Source organism: Schistocerca piceifrons, chromosome 2, assembly GCF_021461385.2.
Source record: "Schistocerca piceifrons isolate TAMUIC-IGC-003096 chromosome 2, iqSchPice1.1, whole genome shotgun sequence".
In the NCBI taxonomy this organism is placed as follows: domain Eukaryota; kingdom Metazoa; phylum Arthropoda; class Insecta; order Orthoptera; family Acrididae; genus Schistocerca; species Schistocerca piceifrons.
The window spans coordinates 497283591-497311250 of record NC_060139.1 but is presented as its reverse complement, the minus strand read 5'-3'; the positions used below and the strand labels follow the sequence as shown (position 1 = coordinate 497311250).

The 27660-nt window shown below is 40.5% G+C and overlaps 1 protein-coding gene across 1 annotated transcript in view; it reads right to left on the bottom strand.

The window, feature by feature from the left end:
• Window positions 1–24463, bottom strand: part of LOC124775515 (serine-rich adhesin for platelets-like) — a 109423-nt gene extending 84960 nt beyond the window's left edge. The window contains exon 1 of the mRNA XM_047250348.1: window positions 24376–24463. The gene's annotated coding sequence lies outside the window, so the exon portion shown is untranslated. The remainder of the gene's footprint in view (window positions 1–24375) is intronic.
• Window positions 24464–27660: the final 3197 nt, after the last annotated feature.

Genomic DNA, 27660 nt, shown 5'->3' with positions numbered 1-27660 from the left:
AATAAAATCAACACGAAGTAGTTAAACAATACTTACGTAACTGTAAAAATAAATGTTATGTAACTTATGTAAAAATTTTGAAATGATTTATGCTTCAAATCCCAGCTAGTACTAAGAGATCCCAGAGACCACACCTCGTAGCACATTTTACAAAAAAACCACCTCTTCAGTTAAAGGTTAAGACTACCTAAGATTTATCCGCTTAGTATCACAGGCCAAAAATAAGCGGGAAAAAAATCAAAAATTTTAAGTACATAAATAATCAGGTAAATGTTAAATTCTCACTTATACCTCTGTCAACTGTTCGGCATCAAATTATTTTACTTCTTTATTACTTTTGTTCTATATGAACTTAACAGTGCTTTGGTACGCGTTCTCGCTACAGCGATTTCAAAAAGTATTTGTCCGAGCACAGCGTGCAGAATGTAACTAGCACAATCATAAAAATATTGCTAAGGAACGTGCAAAAACATTTGTATCACACTATCTGTGTTCTTGCATTATTTCAGATCATGCCCCTGTTGGTGCTAAACTAGTATTCGTGTAGCAAACAAGATGCCAGGCTATGGGGCTGCACTGACTGACACACACACACACACACACACACACACACACACACACACTTTCCTTGTGCAATCGAATATTTAAATAATATAGGTCACAAAAGTCACGAAATTGCAAAAGAAAAAAGAAATTTTCCTCCGGTTCTTTCGTAACGGAAAACCGTTTCAAGAAATTAGGAAAACCATTGGGCGACCGAACCGTATAGTGAAGACTGTTATATACAGGTTTAAACAGAGCAAAACAGTACACAACCATTACCGAGGATGTCATCTCACAGTTCTATCAGAGATGGAAAACGGCATCTACTTACAGAAGTTTAGAAAAATACAATACTACACGCTCCAAAACTTGCTATTTCAGATCAAATACGTTTAGGAAAGTGCTGTATGAAGCTAAAAAGCCCATAGAAAACCTTCCATCACTAAAATCAACAGAACGAAGCGAGTTGCATTTGCAAGAAAACATAAATCTAATCGGTTTGAAAAAGGTTGTATTTAGTGACGAGATTCGATTTGAGCTGTTTTAAGCTAAATGGGTGACCAACAGTGCCAAGCAAAAATAATTGTTAACTTCAAAAGAAAAATATAACAGCCTCAATTAAACATGGAGATGGTTCAGTACTTGTCTGGGTATGTATGTGCGCAAATGATGTGGGGGCTTTGTATTTTATTGATGGAATTATGGATCACAAAGTTTATGCAAACGTCCTAAATAATATTGGTCTTCCTGATGATTATCCAAAACATACAGCTCTAGATGCAAGACCGGCTGTTGTACAACACTCCCCGCTGGATGCCGACACCATCGCAATCAAAGTCGACAAAAATATGACGAGCCCCCAGATAGGCAACAGATACTATCTAAAGAATGCTCTGCTAGAGGAATGACATAAAATTACAGAGCAAGCAACAGAATCTCTGGTGAAATCCAGAAGACGAATGGCGAGTATAGTGGGTGCTAATCGCACATTCTGTGTTCAGAGTGTCATTTTCAGTATTGCAAAAAAAAAAAAAAAAAAAAAAAAAAGGTTCAAATGGCTCTGAGCACTATGGGACTTAACATCTGTGGTCATCAGTCCCCTAGAACTTAGAACTACTTAAACCTAACTAACCTAAGGACATCACACACATCCATGCCCGAGGCAGGATTCGAACCTGCGACCGTAGCAGCCGCGTGGTTCCGGACTGAGCGCCTAGAACCGCTAGACCACCGCGGCCGGCTTCAGTATTGCAGACTAATACTTTTTTGCATCCTAAACTGCTTTTTTTAAATTTCGAATGTTTAACTATGTTTATATAAATAGAGTCTGACATTTCTCATGCGTACACACCCTTAAACTTAAACCAAGTATTAGGCGAATACTTTTTGGAGTCATTGTAAGTAAGCAGAAAGATTAATCACGGAGTGTTGAATTTTAAAACGTAAATTAAATATGCTCCCATTTTTGATCAATTGGCGGTCTTCCGCTGGGAAACATATTTTAAAGACACTAGGCGATGCTGCGTCTTGGCTGTAGATTATTCCGTAAATCTGTTATTCGCAGAACTTCTAATTAATATCTTTTTCTTCGACGGCTGGTGATCATTCAGATTCAGAAACACGCTATCACAGCCCAGAGTGAGAATAATCAAGTAAAAAATCATAGCTTAAAGAAAAACGCAACTTCTTGTGAATTGCTCGAAAGAAATTAGTTTCTGCACTGGTTGTTATTTTTACATCCATTTTACTTTTATTTTATATACTTCGACGTTTTCGACTGCGCACTAATTTTCAAGCAACTATACACATATAAAAAAATCTTAATTAGAAAACGAGGTACAATGAATAATTGGTTTTACTCACCAGACTAAAATACCACTTAACAAATGTTTAACCACTTAAAACACGGATGTATTGAGTTCTGACTTAAGACTTCCTGTTTGCAAAAAACCGGTGAGATGTTCCGTTACACGTGAAACCACAAATACCGCAGCGGTTATTCTTACGTAATGGCCTTACTCTTCAACAACTCAAGCTACCGGAGAGAAGTGCCAACAATACAGAAAAACATCAACAATCATAAATAGCAGCTTCCTCCACACTTCAAAGAAATGTTTACTATAAAAAAACACTTAACGATAAATCAGTTTGGTGGGGTGACTACGTTGAGAAAATGGTGAATGACCAGCATTGCAGTAACATTTCTTAATACTGCGAATACTTACAACGTAGTATCCATCATCCAGGTAGCATACAACCAGCACATAAATAATAATCCGCGGTTCATGGATTCCATGGCTGTTGTTTACCAGAGGGAAAATTTTAACCTATATCGCAATAATTAATGCCTAATGATGAGCATAATGCCATGGGTAATCGGCAGTTCTCTTGTCTCGCAGATATTGCGAAAACTGAAGACTGCATCTTTACTATAAAAAAACACTTAACGATAAATCAGTTTGGTGGGGTGACTACGTTGAGAAAATGGTGAATGACCAGCATTGCAGTAACATTTCTTAATACTGTGAGTACTTACAACGTAGTATCCATCATCCAGGTAGCATACAACCAGCACATAAATAATAATCCGCGGTTCATGGATTCCATGGCTGTTGTTTACCAGAGGGAAACTTTTAACCTATATCGCAAAAATTAATGCCTAATGATGAGCATAATGCCATGGGTAATCGGCAGTTCTCTTGCCTCGCAGATATTGCGAAAACTGAAGACTGCATCTTTGGCAAAAATTTGCAAATCTTCCAAATTTATCCGTACGACGGACGAGGTGTTCTGCTAGGGGCCTTGGATGACCAGAGCAAATATATATTTCTACGTTTATCACTTTACGCTCATTCACTCAAAAACTCACTCACTCGTCAAAATATTATTCAGGTGTATTTTAATTTTTGTCATTCATTACGAACTAACGTAAACAGTAGACTTTTCCTATGGCTCACTCCTCCTATTCTGCTGAGGAGTTCTAGGAAGAAAACGAATCAAATCGCTGTGTTATATTGTTCACTAAGCGAGTACCTATTACGTTGTCGCCTGCATTGGTTCGTGTAAATTTTCTTTTATCTATTATTAATTTTTATGTTAATTTCGTGTGCTGACTCGTTCCACGATCATGGAAAGTTCAACAATTTGATCCTACGGAACTAATATAACAATAAAAAACAAATCGCACTAAGCCTTCGATACACCTTTTGAGTCATCACGCTCTCTCAATCTGCTATCATGGGAAAGTCTGGCGGCTGGTCTCCATGTTTATGCAGCTACGTTTCGCAATCTGCTGAGGCGTGTATGTAAACACGTTTACGGCACCAAGCGTACAGCACCTCATTTCCTTTCGTGCAAGGGCAAACCACAGACAAAGGGCAGTGGATCTGTTTCAGAAACATAACGGACCTTGTACTAACTACTCAGATGAAATTCATTCATCAGTTCTATCAGATAGCCTATTATCTGGTGATTGAGAGTTTTAACGTTCGAGATTCAACCACATAATAGGTTCCCCAAGTCTATAAATTATTTAATAGCCTCCATGCAGAACCTGAAGTGCGCTGAATCTACCGAATTAGTTAGCGTCGGTATAAACTGAGTTAACACTACAGGAGCCGACGGGACACTTTCCCAATAGCAAAATATTAAATCCTCCTCCTCCTGTAAATGTTTTAGGAGGCGGATGAGTGTTTATGACAAACATTTTTTAACGTCGCTCATTTTCAATTACAAGTCAACGCCGTCACTTAACAAAGTTTTCGAGAAAAAATAAGAAATATCTAGAACCGACGACGTGACTGTCCCACTACTATAAACTGCACGCTGCCGACTGCTACACATTATTGGTAGCGTTTATTGAATGCAGATTTAAAACTGCAAGTGCGGCGTCTTTGACGGAATAAATCTTCACTTACACAGAACGAACAGACGCTGTGAATTGCAGCATGTCTTGTCGCTGCTATCTCACGGATAAGCAGATGGTAGCATTGATAAATACTGCTTTAAGGGAGAGGTATGTAGAAGGTATTTCAACTGATTGTGGTTATGATGCAAAATGAAGAACGGGTGCGGATCAACCAGAGGGTAACAATGAAGATGCTGATGATTTTTTCATGTATACACAGTAGTGAAAATGGTATGCACAAAAACGTTTCTGAGACCGTATTTTACGTTTTTCTAATTTCACTGCTGCTGTATTAATTCCATCAATAGCGCTCAGTTCACTTGTATATAGGTGCCGCCTCACCGAAAGGGCAACCACATCGTCACAGTAATAAAAACAATCGTACAGGCAGTTCTGTTACAACGGTTCGATGTCGAAATGTGAGAGCGGCTACGGTTGACATTTTTCAAGAAAAAATGATGGACAGAGAGTATAGTTACGGCTAAATGATACAAAAATGAGAGATGAGTCTCATTTCAAACACGTACGCGACTCATACAATTGTAGCTGGTGGTGACTTGAATTCACTCTCCAAATGTTGGTGAAAATAGATTTTTAAATCCGGAAGCATGCATAAATCGTCATCCGAAATTGTGTTAAATGCATTCTCCGATAATTATTTCCAGCAATAAGTTCACTAGAATAGTAAACGGTTGTGACAATGTACTCTATCTCGTAGCAACAAATCATCCTGAGCTAATAATGAGCACCAAAATGGATAGAGGGATTAGTGAACACTGGGTTGTCGTTGCGAGACTGAATAGTGTATCTCCGAAATCCATCAAAAATAAACAAAAAATATATCCATTCAAAAAAAAACAGAAAAAACTCGCTTGCCCTGAGAGACAATCTCCACTACCTTAAAATTAACAATGTTGTAAGTGTAGATCAGACGCGGCTTGAATTCAGAGAAATAATACCAACTGCAATTGAGAGATTTATACCGAGAAAATTAAAAAGAGACGAAACTGATCGCACATCGTACACAAAACATAACTGTTGCAGATAAAACGAAAACAGCATGCCATATTTAAACGAAAGCAAAATCCAGAAGACTGTAGATCTTTTGTAGAAGCTCGAAATTTAGCGCGGACTTCAAATCGAGATGCTTATAATAGTTTTCACAACGAAACCTTGTCTCGAAACTTGGCAGATAATCCACAGAGATTCTGGACGTATATAAAGTATGCTAGCGCAAGGATACAATCAATCAATGCTTTCTCTGCGCGACAGTAATGGAAATTTTATGGATGACAGTGCTGCTTAAGCAGGTTAGTGTGAAGGTGATTCGATGTACCCTCTACCAAGCACTTAAGTGTGACTTGCAAAGTAGTCATGTAGATGTAGATAAAGAACGCTAAGTATTTTCCAACATCTCAGTAAAAATAAATCTCGACTTGGTGGTGAATTTGTGTGTTTAGCATCAATGTTTTACTTCTAAAAATTAAGTACAAAGTAATTCGTCAATAAGGTGACTATTACAGTAAAACTCGTTCCCTAAAATAAAAAAGACAAAGAATAATTTGTAAACAAATCCACTAGAGATGGGGAATTTTTGTCTGGACGGCGGTTTCTGGGCATTCGAAAACTCCACCGGATCTAATGTTAAATATTTTATTTTATTTCTTTTTTTTTCTACGTGACTGGCAGTTCATTATTCCCAACTTTGCTATGGTGTGCCACCTTTGCACAGTGCGTGTGTACAGGAGTGCTTTCCATGGTACTGAATCGGTTTTAAATTACTGAAATTAAAACAAGATGAAAATCGGTGTAGTAATAACGGAATAGTTTTCTGATAACGAACCGCACACGGAGATGAGTGTCCAATACCTTCTTTCCAAAGTGAAATCTACCGTATTAATATTGAGGTTATTTTCTTCAGGAAAGCTCACTATTTACGTTAGTGTTTGTCTGAAAAATAAACATATTTTGATGATTCTATCTTGAGAAACACACAATTCCTTGTTTTTCTCCATTTTCTCATACTTGTTTCGGTGATGTTAAACCATCATCCGCAGGTTTTCCTTTATTCTAATTCTCTTGTTGCTGTCTCTCTTCTGTATCACAGCTGGAAATTATAATACCGTTAGTCATCTATTCTTTCATTATTGGTAGTATTGGTTTCCATATCGTCAAAATTTTAGTAACTATGTTTGCAACAAGCAATGATTCACTATTTACGATGCAGTCATCTGTACTTTTTTTAGGTACTACATCTTCACTGTTCTGGGTTAAGCAAAGTATTTTTTTTTATTCACATTCAGTATACAACAACTTGGCGTTTGGTTGTGTGTATAAATTTCAATGTCCATTGCTTCCAAATTCTACTGACTATCTGTAAGTAGCTGACCTAATTAGACTCCACGTCCGTATTATATAAGGATAGACTGCTACTCACCTCGTAGAGGAGACGTAGGGTCACAGACAGGCACAGTAAAAAGACTGTACAAATCATAGCAGTCTTTTTTGCTGTGCCTGTCTACGACTCTGCGTCTCCTTTATGATTAGCAATCTATCCTTTTCATAATATTCTCGTAATTCCTTCCTGGGTTTTTCCATTGCCCAGTTAGACTTTATTTCCTATGAAATAGTTCGGTTCCACAACGTTTATTTCAACTGAAATTAATTTCACTCCTGTACGAAATCGTGTATACCGAAAATAACATTTGTGTACTGCAGTTCCAAGAGCCGAAGGGCACGAAAGGGAGGCAGTAATTATTGAGAGGAGAGAGAGATCGTTGTGGATTATCCCCCATATTATCCGATTTGTACACAGATAGAGCAGGAAAGGGAACTAAAGAGAAATTTGGAAAGGGCATTAATTTTCAGGGGAAACGAAATTAAAGCTTCAAAGTCTGTCGATGTCATTATAATTCTGTCAGAGGCAGCAAAGTGCTTCACAGACCTGCTAAGCTGGACGATCAGTGTCTTCAAAAGGGATTATAAGATGAATATCAACAAAAAATTTTAAAAAAGTGTATTGGAATTTAGTCGAATATGTCAAGCGATGCTGCGGAATTGGAATAAGTAGTAAGGCAATAAAGGTAGCAGATGGGAACTACTACTTGGACACCAAAATAAAGTCATGACACAAAAACAAATGCCGACTGGTGATGGTAAGAAATGCGTTTCTGAAAACATAAATTTTATTAACATCGAATATAGAAGTAGGCTTACGTCTTTATCTGGAATGCATCATTGTGTGGAAGTTAAATGTAGATCAACGAGTCAAACAAGAAGAGATTATAAGCTTTTGAAAAGTAGTGAAGAAGAATGATTAAAATTAGATATGTAGGTCGCATAACTAGTGAGGTGGTACTCAATCGAATTGTGGAGATAAGAAACATTATATGGCTTAACTAAACTGAAAGAGGGGGTCAAATAGATATGAGGCGTCAAGGAACTGTCGAACTGTCAATTTGGTAACGGAGGAAAGTATGGGGTGTAAAATCTGTGGAGGATACCAAAGGTTGATCACAGTAACCAGGATCAAATAGATGTAGTTACGCAGAATGAGCAGATTGCATCAAAGCTGTGTTTGGACTGACAACTAGTATCCGCTGAAACGCAACAGCATCAGTCAAATTGTGGAATATTTAACTTTACTGAAAGTCATAGTGACAATACTGCAAGTAAACGAAAGTAATCTATTTATAAATACAGTATTACGAAAGTCGATAAAAATCGATTCCGGTGCCCATTCGATACTCCATATGACATAAATTCACATACAGGGTGGTTATAATCGATCTTTCGCTACTTTTGCTTGTGTAGATGGAAAACTACTTATCGTATGGGTACCCAGCCTCATAGGAATGTGCGCCGCAGGATTTGCGGTGTTAATATTGCTAGTGTCGTGATTTGCCGTTAGGCGCGGGTACTCGTCTATTTATTATTATTATTATTAATAATAATAAATAAACGAGTACCCGCGCCTCGTTTATTTCTCTTTGAAAAACTTGACCCCAAGGGCCAAGGGCATGCACCGTTCGTGTGATCTGCATTGATAACATGTGATCTCTGCTCTACGGGAGACAGGTACTTTGAGCTCAATTGTTTTGATGAAAGTTGGAGCTCCACCTCACATTGCTAGTGAAGTCACAATGTTAATGAAATAACACGCTTGGAGAAAATCGAACCCTTAGCCGATCATTCCAAACTGTGAGGCCAACAAGGCACCAGATTTGAACCCGTGTCATTTCTGGCTGTGGGTTTATCGACGACACACACACACACACACACACACACACACACACACACACACACACACACACACACACACACACACACACAGGTTCCAGGCTGCTGATGAATAAGGCGAGTGACAGACAAAATCCCACCTGAGATGTTCCTGACAACAGAGCAATCTCTAGTGGGGTTCATGGCTGTCGTGGATGCAGCAACGTTTGTAACCTACAACGCAAACATGGGCCGCAGTTAACCGATGTTACCCTGAGGTGTGAAAATTAAAATGTGTTTCTTTCAATGGTTTATCCGTTATTTCTCTTCCGCATGTTCCGTCATGTGTTTCCAGAAAGTATCGATCACTCGTTTTTCATGAGGACCCTCTCAAGTAGCGAAAGTTTAATTATAACCACCCTGTGTATCATAAGTATAAAATGTATCTGCAATCTATTCTGATAAGATTTCTTTACCAACAATTTATAAGCAGCGAGAAAAAGATACAAATATTGAGAACTACTAAGGGAATCTATTTGCTTTATTTAGTTTACATATTAACGCACATCATCTTGAGAGGAGTATAAAAATGTCCAAAAATAGGTTCAGGCAATAAAATTAATTTGGAAACCTAAACATTGTGTAGTTCGATCAAATCCTTCCTCTCATTCTGTAATATACGTTACTGTTACGGTGTTTCTAAATCCATAATGGAGGAAATCGTGTCAAGTGAACTGTGGCAGCATGTCACTGAACTCGAGGCACATTGCTGGAATATCTCACAGTGATACACACAATGCTATCACTGCAGATAAGTTTGAATGAAAACAGAAAAACTACAAAACACTGGGTAGGATCTGGGGAGGAAAGCTGTTAAGCCGTTTATAAGCGGCTTTTGAGCCACCCTTGAGCATTACAGAGGGATCCATATCGGGTCCGGTTGTCTGAAGAAATTGGAAAAGTTCAGAGTAGAACTGTGCAAAACGTGACTGGATTACATGGAAGGGGCGTGGGCTTTACGACAGACACCAGAAAATCAACTAGATACTCTTCAACAAACTCGTCGCGCCTCATGCGATGTGTTAATTAAAAATTTTAAGAACACGTCTTTTCCAAAATATTATTGGATATGGGTCCTCCTTTTAAGCAAAAACTCTATTTCTTCTTGTTACCCAAACATTTTTCGGCACTTCTATGCCATCCCCCAGTGGGTATTGTTTATTGAAAACTGTAAAAAGTGAACAAATTTTAGGTTGTTAACTGATCTAACAAAGTGATGCCCCGAGAAAAATTTCTGTAGCTTGTCATCTGAAACCAAACAATGTTCTGCAGCAACTAATGCTCTTGTTAAGTTTGCATTAAAATTTGCTCTTCTTTTATAATATGTTCAGATTCTGTTACGAGATCTATTGCTTTATGTGATACGTGTGTATTAACGTTGTGTTTTGTTCCTTTTTCCAGTTGCCTTTTTCTTATGTTACTTTATGTCCAACAAAGAAGTTCATTCCCACCTTGAAGGGCAGCCAATGGGATCACCAATTAGTGGCCTCCTATCCAACATATTCACGAATGACTTACGTCGCTGACGTAATATTCCCAAATGATGAACCACACACGTATAGAACAGCTACACAATGAAATAAACAAACCTACACCCAATAATTAACTTCACGTTAGAAACAGACAACACACTAAATTTTGTAGATCTCACCATACAAAAAAACGACCACCACCCATGACTTCACAATATTCAGAAAATTGACAGCCACTAGCATCACCATTCAAAATCTACTGATCCAGCCGGTGGCACACAAGCCAACAAGCTTCAGATTATGCTGTCCGCCCCGGTAGCTGAGTGGTCAGCGTGACAGACTGTCAATCCTAAGGGCCCGGGTTCCATTCCCGGCTGGGTCGGAGATTTTCTCCGCTCAGGGACTGGGTGTTGTGTTGTCCTTATCATCATCATTTCACCCCCATCGACGCGCAGGTCGCCGAAGTGGCGTCAAATCGAAAGACCTGCACCAGGCGAACGGTCTACCCGACGGGAGGCCCTAGCCACACGACATTTCCATTTTCAGATAATGCTGCTCAGCCTGAACGCATCACCCATAAACAGAATTACACAGAGGACCTAAACACAATAAAACAGATGGCAGAGGAAAATTGTTACCAGTCCCAAGACAGACACACACAAAATGGCACATACTTTCTACCATAAAATTGTTCACATAATAGGCAAAATATTTAAGAAATAGCGGCTTCAAATAGGATACAGCACATACAACACAATACAGAAAAGACTCTGAACACAGGAGACACCCACAGACAAATTCAACAGATCAGGAACATATGACCTTAAATGCAACATTGCCAATCAATATACATAGGACAAACATGTAGGAACTTCAAAATAGATACTCAGAACACGTAACAACTCTAAAATGTGACACCACCCGTAGCATACTTGCTGACCACCTCTATAGTTCGGTCCACGAACGATGGCGATTTGTGCACGTCGAGGCACGGAAGGGATTGCACTGCTGCCGATTCCTAGCAACAGTTGCGGTACTCGCACGCGCGTGCTTTTCGTTTGAAGAAAGCGTATATCCTGCAAATTATGTCTCCTTATTCCTTATGCAGAATTCGTCGATTGCACCTTCTATCAGCAATGACAACTCGCAACAAATGGAAAAGAAATTATCTAAACAACGATCACGTTTAATGCTCGCGTTAGCACCGGCATTCACAGCAGGGCGCTCCGAACACTACTGAACGCTTATTGGCTGTAAGAGAATGGGTGACGTCGGTGCGCAGAACAAGCCTAAACTACACCGCCATCTTTCATGACTGACTACAATAGCCCATAACCACCACCCAACCACATAGTAACAGATTTAAAAGTACTTAAATCCAGCCACAGCCTATACCACGAACTGACAACTGCAGGGAACTTCCACATACAGAAAGCAATAGTAGAAGGCAAACAAGTTTTAAATGAAAACACTACACACACTAAAGGCACAATAATACATTAAAGCAGCGGCGGGCAAACGTTGCACGCTGCACGTGAGCTGCTCGCGTGCAATCGCCGAATGGGTCAGTGGCGACAGCCGGTAGGTTGCGGCAGTGTAGTACCAGGCTAAGCCGCGGACGTTGATGATGCGAAGCGACCACTACGTAGTGAACGTTGTATTTCAAGAACCGGAAAATGCAGAGTGAATCAAGGAAACGGAGAAGTGGAGATTCGCTATCTTTTAAAAAGTAATGGGAGAATCATTTTTTCTTTGTGCAAAGACGTGAAAATTCGAAATGTTTAATATGTGGCAGTATTCTCGCTGGTCAGCAGAAGTTTAGAATTGAAGGCCATTATAATAAATTTCACAAGGACGAGCACAATTTACTGTCGGATTCTGACCGGATGGGGAAATTGACTGAGCTTAAGAAGAGCAACCTGACGATATTAGATGCATCTGTCCTAGTTGCCGTTGTCACGAGAGATCTGCGACTTTCTCTCGTCATGTCTCGCATCTTACTGATTTAACATTTTATGGAGCACTGTTTTCAATTTTTCAGGGCGACAACAATAATAGCCCAGCGGCACGTGCAAGCTATAAAATTGCGCGTAATATAGTGAGAGCTGGAAAACGATTTGCTGAATTAATAAGCCTCGGTTAAGAGCAAACCTAAGTGATGAAAATTTACGTAACTGTTTGCGTTTGTCTGTATGCAGAAATTTTGTTCCAGCGTAACTGTTTGCGTTTGTCTGTATGCAGAAATTTTGTTCCAGATATTAAACGTATTGTAAACTCCACCTGTGATAATTAAATAAAACATATCGTAGTTAATAGCTACTCTTTCAAACCATGATTTATTTCAAGCACTCCTGCTAACCTTATTCCATCATTCAATAAAGCAAGCTAGAAAAACAAAACGCATTACAAAGGAAGGAGTGGGCAGAAGGTATGGTGGGGAGGGGAGGTAAGCGGGTGGCCAGCTTGCCCCTGTGTGCACGCAGAACACCTGTTAACTGCACGCGTGCAAGTGCACCGCACACGTGCAGGATTCCTGCCCGCCCCTGCATTAAAGGAACATTACAGAAAAGGCAACACAAACAGTTAAAGGAGCGCTCTCTCTCCACACACACACACACACACACACACACACACACACACACACAGAGAGAGAGAGAGAGAGAGAGAGAGAGAGAGAGAGAGAGAGTAAACAAAATTCAAAGGCGGCGCCACACACACTCGGGAACAAATGAACGTCGACGGGGTTACGAGAAACAGTAACATGAAGCTCACGGCATTTTGCGAAGTGAAAAGGCGTTTTTACGAACAAAATTACACACAAAGTACATTACTGTATGTGTGTGTGTGTGTGTGTGTGGGGGGGGGGGGGGGCAGTGTCCAGAATGCAAAAGACAAAGGATCATAAATACAATATATGCAAAACATTTTGCCACACCAAAATCAAATTTCTTAAATATCAAGGGATGCGTTAATTTGCCGACGAAATTCACATTCGGTCCTGCAAAACCATGTAGTGTAAGATCACAGTAAGAAGAAAAACGAACGAAAACTTTGTTTAGGTCTCACTTTGTTACAGCAGTTACAACTAATATATTCACTTTTCACAGTTTTCAATAAGCAATACCCACCGAGGATAGCATACAGGTGCAGAAACATGTTTCGCTAATAAGAAGAAATACTGTTTCTGCATAAATGGCGGACCCATATCCAATAATAAACTGGAAACACGGAAAAGAAAGATAAGAGCTGCAGGTCCTAAAGATGAACATTCTTCACAATAATGCGGGTAAATTCTGTTCCACTCTTCATAGGTACCAAGAGGAAAAGGTCTTAATGACAAAATTAGAGGTATTAGAGTTTTTTTTTTTTTTTTGGCGCAGCACCAGATATGGCAAGCTCTGTAGACAAGTAATATTTGTGCGCTACAAACGATCCAATCTGCATCCACGCACTGGAAAACCACCGCGAAGTGCAAGGCAGAGGGTACCTGTACGTCCTATTGCACCAGTTTATTACGGTTTCTTCTCCTTCCATTCACGTATGGAGAGCAGGAAGATTGACTGAATGCCTCCGTGCGTGATGTAATTAATCTTGTCCTCACGATCCCTGTGTGAGCGGTAAGTTAGGGATTGTATATTCCTACAGTCACAATTTGAAGCCTGTTCTTAAAACTTTGTTACTAGACATTCTCGGGATAGTTTACGCGTGTCTTCAAGAATCTGCCACTTCAGTTTTTTCAGTATCACTGTAACACTTTCCCACAGGTGAAATAAACCAGTGACCCTTCGTGATGCTCTTCTCTATATACGTTCAGTATTGCTTTTTACTCCTATTTGGTGCGGGTCCTATACACTTCAGCAATATTTTAGAATAGGTCGTACGAGTGAGGTGTAGGCAATCTTCTTTGTGCACTGGTTGCGCTTTCCCAGTATTCTATATCTTGAGGAGTATAGCTCTAGATACACATTACCGTATCAACCAGGCTCTAAGGACATTTTTTGTCTTTTTGGGGTGATATTGAAGTACTCACGATAACTTTGTATTTGATTAAAAACAATACAACGCCTGTGCACTTTATGCATGAGGCGCATGACTCGCTCCCGCAAGGTGTAATGTTTTACACAGTTTCTGCTCAGTCTGCACAATAACAAACGTATTGCCAATCTGACCTGAGGCATAGTTTAATTATAATGGCTATTCAGAACGTTTTTTTTTCTCAAATCCATAAAACAGAATACTGTTTACTTCTAAATTTCCTTCGTTTAGGCAGTTTGTCATCAACGACAATTTTCGACAGGTCAGAATCTGGCAGCTCAACTCGAAAATGCTCTGGCTCACTTGCTTACAACGTACTGTTCAATGAATAATGTCTACATGACATTGGCAAACGAAGGATGACAAAAGCGTGGTCCATTAATATCGTAAAAACTGTCGGTGGGTGGATCACGCAGTTACAAAGCCATGTTTCAAAATTATCCTGCATCAGTGTGACGGCAGGACAACCCAATGTTGGGAAAAGTAGAAGCGGCCCGCACAAGTCACTAAGACACCGATGCAGGCAATAGCTTTGCAACTAACTGCATGATACACCTATCGGCAATTGTTACGATATTAATGAACAACGTCTGGTCACCCTTCTTTCGCCAATGTAATATAGACAATATTCATCGAATACTTTACTGTACTGGCTGTTAGCAGAATTATTAAAGTCCTGCCTTTCAACAACAACGGATGCCCAGAGTATGAAATGCTCTTTCATTTTACGTGAAGCTGCTACTGTAAAAAATATTTGTTAGGTAAGCGCCACATATTTTTAATATTCTCGTCAAAAATAAATGCAAAACCGTATTTCCCAACAATGTTAACAAATTTAAATAGAAAAGATTTTTGTGTCGATTTGTTACTCTGGGTGAGTTTACAGTTTAAAGCCGAAAAAGAATCATCAGGAATCAAGAGACATAATGAAAGTATGTGACCCTGCATTTAATAGGGCAAAGTTGGTTTCGTCTGCCGAAAATTGCAGTCGCTGCATGACGCGTCCGTAGTTCGACCCTTTGTGCACGTTCGCTACCACATATTCATAAAACGCCCTCTTTTACTTCATGAAGTACATATTAAAATGAGAGTTGCATGTCTAATACTAAACTTATTCTTTGCCTTTAAACTGCCAAGTTTGCGAAGTTGATATTATTGCAAGTGACGGAACACTGTCGCCTAACTGTAGATTATGTTACATTATTGATCCGGAAATTACAATGGAGAATCTCTGACGACCAGGTAGCATGAACATGTTGTCATATTAAGTATGTCTATATGATCGGGTCTCTAAGCTTAACCGTTGTCTTTCGTAGACACCACCATTATTCACTAAGCTATTATTCATGACATAAGAATGCTGCGAACTGCTAACACTGTCTGCTTTCCCATGGAAGGTAACGTGGTCAATATTTACAATCGAATGCAATTCTGAGCCACATACATTCACTGGGGCTGCGCATGTGTCGCTTTCTACATTAGGATTTCTTTTTTCATGTCCAACGTCTAGTCATCGCACAGAACAAGAACTCGCAATGGAGAAAGATGAAGCATCACATCTGGCGTGTCCTTTTTCAATTACCTTCACGCTGATTAGGAGATTCAGGAATGGGCGGTAAGCGCACGAAATTATGCCCGCCCCTTAAAAAGCGCGTCCAAAGTCTAAACTACTACGTTGATAGCACCGTAGGTATCAAATAGGAGGTGACGCTTTGAGGATAGTGTAATACGACAAACTATTGAAGGAGTATTTTTTGAGACCAATTATTTCGTGGTGAAAGTAATCTTCCATGACAAAAATGCCACATTTTAATGAATCCAGGGACATAGCCGTCGACTAAACTTCGTTCCCAAGATGAAATCATATATTTCATCTTGGTTGTGCTATGTCGCAGTTCATAAGTTGTCATTTTCACATGTTCCGGTCGCAGAATACGATGCGGATTAAATAATCGTCAAGAACTCTTGTCTGGCCGACCACGATGACAGGTTCAGTAGCCTAAATGTAAACGATTTCTGTTCGCTACTTCTCGCCTATTGGCACCTTCGCTCTGTGAAATGATGCTACTTCGAATGTAGCTTTAGTGTGCATGACTGACATGTTCGCATGTTGAATGCAGAGCTCTTTGTATCAAGCAAAACGAGAGGAGGCAGGATGAAACCCAGTATAGGCATGCAATGTACGTACTCGTTTCGATTTGCATGTTGTAGGTGGGCAGAGAAAGTTATGTTGAAGAAAGAAACAAAGCCAAACAGATAATTGCAGCATCCAAGAAGAAATCTTGGGAAGACTTTGGAAACAAGTTGGCGACTTTGGGTCAAGCTGCTAGAAAACCATTCTGGAGTACAATTAGCAGTCTCCGAAAGGGAGGTAAGAAGGAAATGACAAGTATTTTGGACAGGTCACGAAAACTGCTTGTGAATCCTGTTTATGCCTTGAGCGGATGGAGGGAATATTTTGAAGAGTTGCCCAATGTAGGTGAAAATACGATCAGTACTGTTTCAGATTTTGATGTACAATGGGATAGGAATGATGATGGAAATAGGATCACATTTGAGGAAGTGGAGAAAATGGTCAACAAATTGCAGTGCAATAAAGCGGCTGGGGTGGATGAAATTAAGTCGGAACTCATCAAATACAGTGGAATGTCAGGTCTTAAATGGCTACACAGGACAACTGAAATGGCATGGGAGTCGGGGCAGGTTCCATCAGACTGGACAAAATCAGTAATCACACCAATCTTTAAACATGGAAACAGGAAAGATTGTAACAACTACAGAGGTATCTCTTTAATCAGCGTTGTGGCTAAAATCTTCTCAGGTATTGTTGAAAGGAAAGTGTGAGTATTAGTTAAGGGCAAACTGGATGAAAATCAGTGTGGGTTTAGGCCTCTTAGAGGTTGTCAGGACCAGATCTTTAGTTTACGAAAAATAATGGAGAAGTGTTACGAGTGGAACAGGGAACTGTATCTATGCTTTATTGATCTAGAAAAGGCACATAAAGGGTTCCAAGGAGGAAGTTATTGTCTGTTATACGAGATTGTGGAATAGGAGGCAAACTTTTGCAAGCAATTAAAGGTCTTTACATGGATAGGCAGCAGGTAGAGTTGACGGTAAACTGAGTTCATGGTTCAGAGTAGTTTCAGGGGTAAGACAAGGCTGCAACCTGTCTCCACTGTTGATCGTATTTTTTATGGATCATATGTTGAAAACAATAGACTGGCTGGGTGAGATTAAGATATGTGAACACAAAATAAGCAGTCTCGCATATGCGGATGACTTAGTTGTGACGGCAGATTCTATTGAAAGTTTGCAAAGTAATATTTCAGAGCCAGATCAGAAATGTAAGGACTATGGTATGAAGATTAGCATCTCCAAAACGAAAGTAATGTCAGTGGGAAAGAGATATAAACGGATTGAGTGCCAAATAGGAGGAACAAAGTTAGAACAGGTGGACAGTTTCTAGTACTTAGGATGCATATTCTCAGAGGATGACAACATAGTGAATCGACTGGAAGCGAGGTGTAGCAAAGCTAATGCAGTGAGCGCTCAGCTACGATCCACTATCTTCTGCAAGAAGGAAGTCAGTGCCAAGACTAAGTTATCTGTGCACCGTTCAATCTTTCGACCAACTTTGTTGTATGGGAGCAAAAACTGGGTGGATTTAGGTTACCTTATCAATAAGGTTGAGGTTACGGATATGAAAGTAGATAGGATGATTGCAGGTACTAGTAAATGGGAACAATGGCAGGAGGGTGTCCACAATGAGGAAATCAAAGAAAAACTGGGAATGAACTCTATAGATGCAGCAGTCAGGGCGATCAGGCTTAGATGGTGGGGTCACGTTACACGCATGGGAGAAGCAAGGTTACCCAAGAGACTCATGGGTTCAGCAGTAGAGGGTAGGAGGACTCGGGATATACCAAGGAGAAGGTACCTGGATTCGGTTAAGAATGATTTTGAAGTAATAGGCTTAACATCAGAAGACTCACCAATGTTAGCACTGAATAGGGGATCATGGAGGAATTTTATAAGGGGGATTATGCTCCAGACTGAACGCTGAAAGGCATAATCAGTCTTAAATGATGATGATCAAGTGGACCTTATGTGCCAGACAAATCGCTACCAACAGCAACACATGCTGTCATTCCAAGGGACGCTGCTAAGATTTAAAATGACGGCATTTCGGCGCAGTCTTTTTATCAAAGACTGTACCCTCTCTTACCATTGCAGGCCAGGCCCTTGCAATGATAATTCTGACGCTACGGGGTTTCGAACCAACTACACTCCACACATCGACAGACGATCGCGTCAACTACATGTGCTGTAGCCAGCTTTCAGCCGCATGGTGCGTAAGACTGCTATCAGTACCAGGCGATTTTTTTTTTTTGAAAAAAAAAAAAAAAAAAGAAAGGAAAGGAAAACACTGCCATCAGTACCAGGCGAATCGAAAAGAAAGAACAGATTTTAGTTGCTTATTACAACCTATAAAATATTGAAACACGCTACGCATATCACTGGATAGAAGGAGGTGCAAAGTTTTTACACAGCTGCGCTGATGTTTGCAGCAACATGGCTACTACACGGCAAAAGAAATCATTTTGTGCGCTGAAATTCTTGCAAAGGTGATCCATTTTCCAAGTGCAACGTGCATTCCGCCGTCGGGTCAGCAAGAAGCCGCCCTGCACAAGCAGCTTTAGGACTAAATGTTCGTTGTACGTACATGCAAAGGGAAGGGCACTGGTCGGCCACGCAACTCCGATGAAAATGTCGGGCGTATCCAAGAAGCGTTCACATAGAGTCCTAGGAAGTCCCCAAGATGGGCAGGCTAGGGAATTCAGCTTCCTCAAACAACGGTGTGACGTGTCACAATATATATAAATGACCTAGTAAATAGTGTCGGAAGTTCCATGCGGCTTTTCGCGGATGATGCTGTAGTATACAGAGAAGTTGCAGCATTAGAAAATTGCAGCGAAATGCAGGAAGATCTGCAGCGGATAGGCACTTGGTGCAGGGAGTGGCAACTGACCCTTAACATAGGCAAATGTAACGTATTGCGAATATATAGAAAGAAGGATCCTTTATTGCGTGATTATATGATAGCGAAACAAACACTGATAGCAGTTACTTCTGTAAAATATCTGGGAGTATGCGTGCGTAACGATTTGAAGTGGAATGATCATATAAAATTAATTATTGGTAAGGAGGGTACCAGGTTGAGATTCATTGGGAGAGTCCTTAGAAAATGTAGTTCATCGACAAAGGAGGTGGCTTACAAAACACTCGTTCGACCTGTTCTTGAGTATTGCTCATCAGTGTGGGATCCGTACCAGATCGGGTTGACGGGAGAGATGGATAAGATCCAAAGAAGAGCGGCACGTTTCGTCACAGGGTTATTTGGTAAGCGTGATAGCGTTACGGAGATGTTTAACAAACTCAAGCGGCAGACTCTGCAAGAGAGGCGCCCTGCATCGCGGTGTAGCTTGCTGTCCAGGTTTCGAGAGGGTGCGTTTCTGGATGAGGTATCGAATATATTGCTTCCCCCTACTTATACCTCCCGAGGAGATCACGAATGTAAAATTAGAGAGATTCGAGCGCGCACGGAGGCTTTCCGGCAGTCGTTCTTCCCGCGAACCATACGCGTCTGGAACAGGAAAGAGGGTAATGACAGTGGCACGTAAAGTGCCCTTCGCCACACACCGTTGGGTGGCTTGCGGAGTATAAGTGTAGATGTTCTGAAACGTCGCCTACATATGAAGCCTTACAAGTTGTAGTTACTGCTGAAATTGCGTCCCGGCGATCATAATAGAGGGTACAAATGTTGCTTTTCAGTTCTCCAGGATAAGGCAGAGGGCACTTTTTCCAAACGACTCAGCTTCTCTCGAGAGAAGTATAACACCATAACGTAAGAATTAAGGGATCGCAAAATACTGGCAGCGTCGTCGAACACGAAAGACTCACCGAAACGATGTGATTTGTGTCGTCTCTGCTCACAAAGTGTAAGAGCCTTTCTTCTTGCGGAGGAAGCTATGTGGCAATGTCTTAACACCACATCCAACAACTTTGGAATGGAAGAGGCGGACAGCAAGATATTGTTCATTTCTTTCGGCCTCCCAGGTCAGAAAAACCTCACACCGTACGATTTTTTTCTGTGAGGAACGTGAAAGACAGTCTTTGTCCCACCTAAAGGCAGCTACTTTTCAAGAGCTGAGGTGTCGAATTGCTGCAGCTGCCGATTTACTGAACACTGACCAGTCGATTAGCGTGTGCAATGAAATGGACTACAGTTTTGATGTTTTTCGAGCAACACATGGTGCTCACGTTAAGTGCGAACACAAAACTCGGAACCTTTCCTCTACCCTGTGACGTGTACAAGTATTTCTATGTTTCATAGAAATCTGCTCTTCCTTTTTGAATAACCTTGTACTTACGAAACCACAGTTAAGGCAAGACAGAAATTTAAACAAGTTCGGGTTACGTGATTGGCCACTCGCGAAGCCCAGTGTCAAGGATCATCTCTGGCCGAAGGGATTAACCGTCTGCACAGACTGCCGCTACACTTGCGTCAGCTCTCTTCCGTTATAACAATAATCAGACTCGCATTGTTGTTGCGATTGCTTTTAACGCTCTTCAGAACGTTAGACAAACAGTAGGTAGGTTTGCAACTGGAATTTTGGGCTTCCTCCTCCCATTAATTGATGAGTGGTGACAAATCCAGGAAGCAATTTTGAGATTTTTTTCGTACTTTCGCCAACGAATCTGCGTTGTACAACAGACCAGCAATGGCCGAAAGCTGTACTGCTTCGTTCGATTATTTCAGTTATTTTTCTAAAGAAGGCATAGCTGCTCTGACACAGTTCATTTAGCTGACTAAGTTGATTCAACAGCAAATACTCTTTGCTACATAGTAATAAATACTAAAGCTAATCTAAAAGGCAACTATATTTCATTACTCGCAGCAGCTAAACAAGGCTGATTTATGAGTGATTTAAATTATTGCTAAGAAAATTTCCCAATTCGTAGTCCTGAACAAATGTTGCTAGGCTGCGACCAAAAAATAGTATCTTGGAATGACAAAGTCAGGGGGTCAGAAAAGTAATTCTGATCAAGCAAGCTTTCCGCACTCACGCTAAATTAAATCACATTATCTTTCATTATATATGTTAAGCAATAATAGAATTATACAGGGAGTTTCGAAACGACCATACAGGTAGGATTTGTTACCTTCAACTTAAATTTATAAATAATACAGCAAATGAAACAGCAACTCAAACACTTTTTCTTAGAACTATTCTATGTGAGAACCATTCGTCACACATCGAGTCGATTTGCGAGTTCTTCCCAAACCTTGATCACAGTGAGTAATTGTTGCAACAATGCTCTTGCTAAAGTCGGGTACATCAGCTGGTAGCGGAGGCACATACACATGAATCATTATGAACCTCCAAAGGCATATATCACATGGCATCAGATCGTGTGCGAACGTGGGCGTCGTACAAAAGAAGTTCTGGTTTCCGGCCCTTAGCGGCCAATCCAGCGGTCGGATACAACAACGTTCTACCAATCGCGTACCGAGTTACAGGAGTGAGGCCGTGCACCATTTTGTCAAAGTTCTATGGTTCAGCTTCTTCCAATAGGGTAAAAAGCCATAGCTGTAGCGCATCAAGTTAAGAAACACCAGCAACAGTTGCAGCGAAAAGAAAGGCCCATCAACTTTCGGCCGGGCTATGGAACAAAAACCATTCCATTCAGGAGAGTATCGTTGCAGCTGTACCGTCTGGTGGGGACTTGCCGACAGCCAAACCTGCACATTGTGTGTTTTCACACCCCTATTTACTTGAAATGTCGGTTCATCACTGAAGATGACACGTTCCAGGAAATTTTCATCGTGATGCAGCAACATTTCGTTTGCAAAGTTGGCAAGTAAACCGTAGTCTGTAGGACTTAAGAGCTTGAAAGGCTGCTAGCGACAAGGATGTATAAGTGTAAGCGTCTCCATAGTAGTTTCGTAATAGTTGTCACTGGAACTAATTCGTGACTAGTCTTCCGAAATTATTTCTTGGGGCTATGCGTGAAAACTCAATCGTTAAACGCGGTTTTCAGTGACTTCCGGTTGTTCCATGTTCTTTCCTTTGCGCTCATGTATACAAACAAAAATAAATTGTTCTTTGATTTGAGCTATTAATTATAATTGTAAGTTTAATGTAATAAATGCTGCAAAGCCTTAAAACTCGTACCTTCATTTTGAAACACCCTGTGTAATGCTAAAGACTACCTTCCGTTGCCGTTTATCTTTGTACAGATTATTTTTCTTGATGATCAATTCATCAGCTGATTTTTCTTGATGATCGATTCATCAGCTGAAACCCGAAGATAACACTAAATATATTAAGCAACTGCAATGGACGTTACTGATCACGCTGTCCTGCGGCCTATAAGAAACAGCAACGATCATCTGAGGTTCTTAATACGTATTTTACGCAATCTATAGAAAAATCATAACACGCTGGTCTCAATAAGACCGCTATAGTGAGTGAGCACAGAAAAGTACCAGATACGCACCGCACCTAAAACAATTTCCCATGTTGAATAGCGTGAATCATTACCGACAAGTTCGATGATTTTCCGGTAAAAATGCTCTTTACTTCAACGAAGTCTTTGGGGTGGTTTGCATGCAACGAAACACCACGACAGACAAATTATATCTCCGTAATGCGAGTGCTCTTGCCACTTGTTTAACAACACACATTTTAAAATCTAGCTCAAGATGAATGTGATTCACCCGAAAGCTTTTAAAGAGAGATAACTCTTATAGAAAGAGAAGTTATTACAACTATAACAACACATTTTTTACTTCTTTTTATCATCACATGTTTTACTGGTTGTGCTCCATCTTCGGGCGATACACAAATATATTTTCGGCGAATGGTTTAGTATCCTTTCTGCTAATTCACAAAAAAAAACATCAATGGGATTTAGGGTTGACAACATTTAGTTTGGTACACACATTCTGCTTACAGATACTCAAAAATGACAAGCAACTGGTTTTTGTTGACCATTGTTAGGGCAGAGTGTATTGGTGGAAACAGTTACCCGAGTGCAGAATACAAGCTCTAAAACCGGTAATTGCGTCATATGAAGAGAAGTAAACAGTAAATAGTTACTATCACACCACTTACATTATAATAGACTGTAGTAAGATGTAAAAAACTATAGTATGTTCACACCTCAGACTCCAACCTGTGTGAATTTTAAACTGTACTACTAAAACAAAGCATAAAAGGCAGCCTGGCTAGAATATTTCCTAAGAGGAATGGTTGACTACAACTCAATTACGACCCATAATAACTCAGATTTGATCCACGTGTCATCATATGACAAAATTGATCCACAGCACCTTGATGATGCCGGCGTCTATTGAATTGCACACTCTGCAGATATTTTCGTCCTTCCAAGGAACTGCCGTACCGTTCACGAACATATAACAATTTCGACAGAAGAGTTACTTTGTTGTCCCTTCTTATTCTTTTAGGATTAATTAAATTATGTAGCAAATTATGAAGCGTTACTAGCGATGAAAGCGCATGCTTACCGCAAACATGAAAATATCCATGCGCGAGCGGAAAAGCTGCTTACTATATTACAAACTTCTGTGTATCTAACGTTCCGTTTGAAGTCGGAGCCTACCACTAACAGATTTTGGGTCCCACTTTGGCCACTAAAGTGCCAACGTTAAGGAAAACAAATGATTCACAGGTTAAAACCCAGATCAAGGTCAATGTCGATACATTCACAACGTAAGTGGTTTTCTGTTTACTACACGCTAGTACTGCCAAAGGCGTTAATAAAGGTATACAAAGAAATTTAATATCTTAATGAAGCAGTTTGTTTACCTGTGATACCGACTTACTGATCGGCTAGTAACTTTTACGCACTGACAAATCCAAAGATGGCACGTGGAAGATATCTCACTGCACAAACCCTAGATTGACCATGAAATGATCTGCTTATCAACCTGTCACCAGACGCAAAAAACTAATGGAACAGACACTTATTTTTAATCGCGCTGAGAAATTCTCTGGGCGCACGGCGGAGCTTGTTACGCATGTGCAGACACGCAGCGTGTCGATCGGTACTGACCTGCGGGCGTCCTTGGCACAGCGCGCAGCCCGGCCGGCAGATACGCTCCACGTGGAAGCTGGAGGTTCGCGTTTCCCCTGCTTGCAGCCGTGTGTTGCTCGCTGTTAACAGCACGATGTGCGAGCCACAACTGACGGCTCGAAAATCTGCCGCGCGGCCGTGCTGCCCCCTGGCAGCCGACACGCCAGTAGGGAGTACGCCGGTAATGTCGTACGGCCTACGCGATTACCGTGTCGCCTGGAACAAGACTGCAAGGAATTCGATTTAGAGCAGTCTGCTCACGCAGGTCCTGCGTGCGGTCGCTGAATGTCTGAGGATCATTGTTAATCCATTTTTTACCTGGTGCACTTCTTTTTAAAAATTTCTGCTATATTTCCTTCCCTCTAGAGTTTCCTTAATTCTGCGCGTCGCCTCCGAATTTCTTTAACGCCACTACGCACGGACTAATTTATCGGCCGACCGACCAATTTCGTGGCAACCTACATACTTCTCGACTAAGACCTCTACAACTTGAACTGAACTATTCGCCATGACTTCCCCAAAACATAAGATGTCCAAATTTGTTTACATCTGAGTCAGGGTACGAGTGTGGGATTTTTAATTGAATGAATGTATTGAAGAATTTGTTGTAAATATGGGCGGCTGCTCAGCTATGAACTGCAATAATCACTGAAAACATGATTTTCGGATGTTCAGATTTTCAAGGGACCCCGAACGAAGAAAAAGATGGGCCATAGATTGCCGCAGACTACTGCACCTAGTGCTCAATTGTGTATTGTAAGTATGTGTTAATAAAACTATAAACATGAAACCAACTGTATACAACTGCGTTTCTTCCCCAGTCGAAAACTATACTGAAGCAGTTCGTCTCATAATTTTTCTGTTTCTGAGATATTTTCGCAATTGACAAAGTGGAGAGGAATATTTATTGTGATATAAGTTGTTACCATAAACACATATACAAAAACCGAATAATAACCATTTTTTATGAAGGTACTGTAGGACAGTAATATTTAAGGTGTTTTAATAGCGGATTGGTCATTGCGAGGGCACCTGCACAAATAACATAACCTTCAAAGAATAAAGTTTTGACAACCCAACAAGCAACAATTTGTCTCATTTTATCTCGTTAAGTGAAATATGAGATTACTAGTAAAATTCGTTACACTTTAACATGATACTATTCCCCTCCCCCCCCCCCCCACTTCTCTGCAATAAAAATGCCACATTTCTAACACTAGCTACTTATACTAAAAAGTAACACCTCTTTTGCAAGTGCCTATATACGGACAAAAATTAATAAACAGGCACAGGTTGTTACTGCATAACACCCACATTTGAGGACATCGGTACCGAGTTCTTAAATTATTACATTTAATATTTACAAATTACCATGCAAATACCAAGCTGTGTAACATATTTCAGTTTTTCTGTTATATGAAAAGGACATTCCAAAAAAGTTGAGTGAATGGGTTACCCACGCACAAGGTTGCCATTGCCGAATCCTCAGAGTTGAGGAAAACGTGGCGGACGATTAGGTGCTCTAGTCCCTACCGAATGTGCTCAGCAATTATAGCGCCGATCTGTTAGTGTGATCTGTGTATCTTAACTTTTAGCTAACCAGGCCACTTTCTTGTCACACACTGTCGCAGGAACGATCTGACAGACCGCTGTGTTTAAAGTGCCAAAAATTTCTTTCAGCAATTTTAGTGGAAGAATTCCGATTTTATGTAAAAGGTTGCATTAATACCACACAAAAATATATTCACATAAATTTTAAAGTTAATTTTTACCAAAAAACATTTAAACAGAAAAGTGTACAAAATGAACATGTTGTTGTTGTCTTCAGTCCTGAGACTGGTTTGATGCAGCTCTCCATGCTACTCTATCCTGTGCAAGCTTCTTCATCTCCCAGTACTTGCTGCAACCGACATCCTTCTGAATCTCCTTAGTGTATTCATCTCTTGGTCTCCCTCTACGATTTTTACCCTCCACGTGCCCTCCAATGCTAAATTTGTGATTCCTTGATGCCTCAGAACATGTCCTACCAACCGGTCCCTTCTTCTTGTCAAGTTGTGCCACAAACTCCTCTTCTCCCCAAATCTGTTCAATAACTTCTCATTAGTTATGTGATCTACCCAGCTAATCTTCAGCATTCTTCTGTAGCACCACATTTCAAAAGCTTCTATTCTCTTCTGGTCTAAACTATTTATCGTCCATGTTTCACTTCCATACATGGCTACACTCCATACAAATACTTTCAGAAACGACTTCCTGACACTTAAATCTATACTCGATGTTAACAAATTTCTCTTCTTCAGAAACGCTTTCCTTGCCATTGCCAGTCTACATTTTATATCCTCTCTCCTTCGACACTCATCAGTTATTTTGCTCCCCAAACAGCAAAACTCCTTTACCACTTCAAGTTCCTCATTTCCTAATCTAATTCCCTCAGCATCACCCAACTTAATTCGACTACATTCAATTATCCTTGTTTTGCTTTTGTTGATGTTCATCTTATACCCTCCTTTCAAGACACTGTCCATTCCGTTTAACTGCTCTTCCAAGTCCTTTGCTGTCTCTGACAGAATTACAATGTCATCGGCGAACCTCAACGTTTTTATTTCTTCTCCATGGATTTTAATACCTACTCCGACTTTTTCTTTTGTTTCCTTTACTGCTTGCTCAATATACAGATTGAATAACATCGGGGAGAGGCTACAACCCTGTCTCACTCCCTTCCCAACCGCTGCTTCCCTTTCATGCCCCTCGACTCTTATAACTGGTTCAAATCGTTCAAATGGTTCTGAGCACTATGGGACTTAACTGCAGAGGTCATCAGTCCCCTAGAACTAAGAACTACTCAAACCTAACTAACCTAAGGATATCACATACATCCATGCCCGAGGCAGGATTCGAACCTGCGACCGTAGCGGTCGCGCGGTTCCAGACTGTAGCGCCTAGAACCGCTCGGCCACTCCAGCCGGCTCTTATAACTGCCATCTGCTTTCTGTACAAATTGTAAATAGCCTTTCGCTCCCTGTCTTGTACCCCTGCCAACTTCAGAATTTGAAAGAGAGTATCCCAGTCAACATTGTCGAAAGCTTTCTCTAAGTCTACAAATGCTAGAAAGTTAGGTTTGGCTTTTCTTAATCTAGCTTCTAACATAAGTTGTAGGGTCAGTATTGCCTCACGTGTTCCAACATTTCTGCGGAATCCAAACTGATCTTCCCCGAGGTTGGCTTCTACCAGTTTTTCCATTCGTCTGTAAAGAATTCGCGTTAG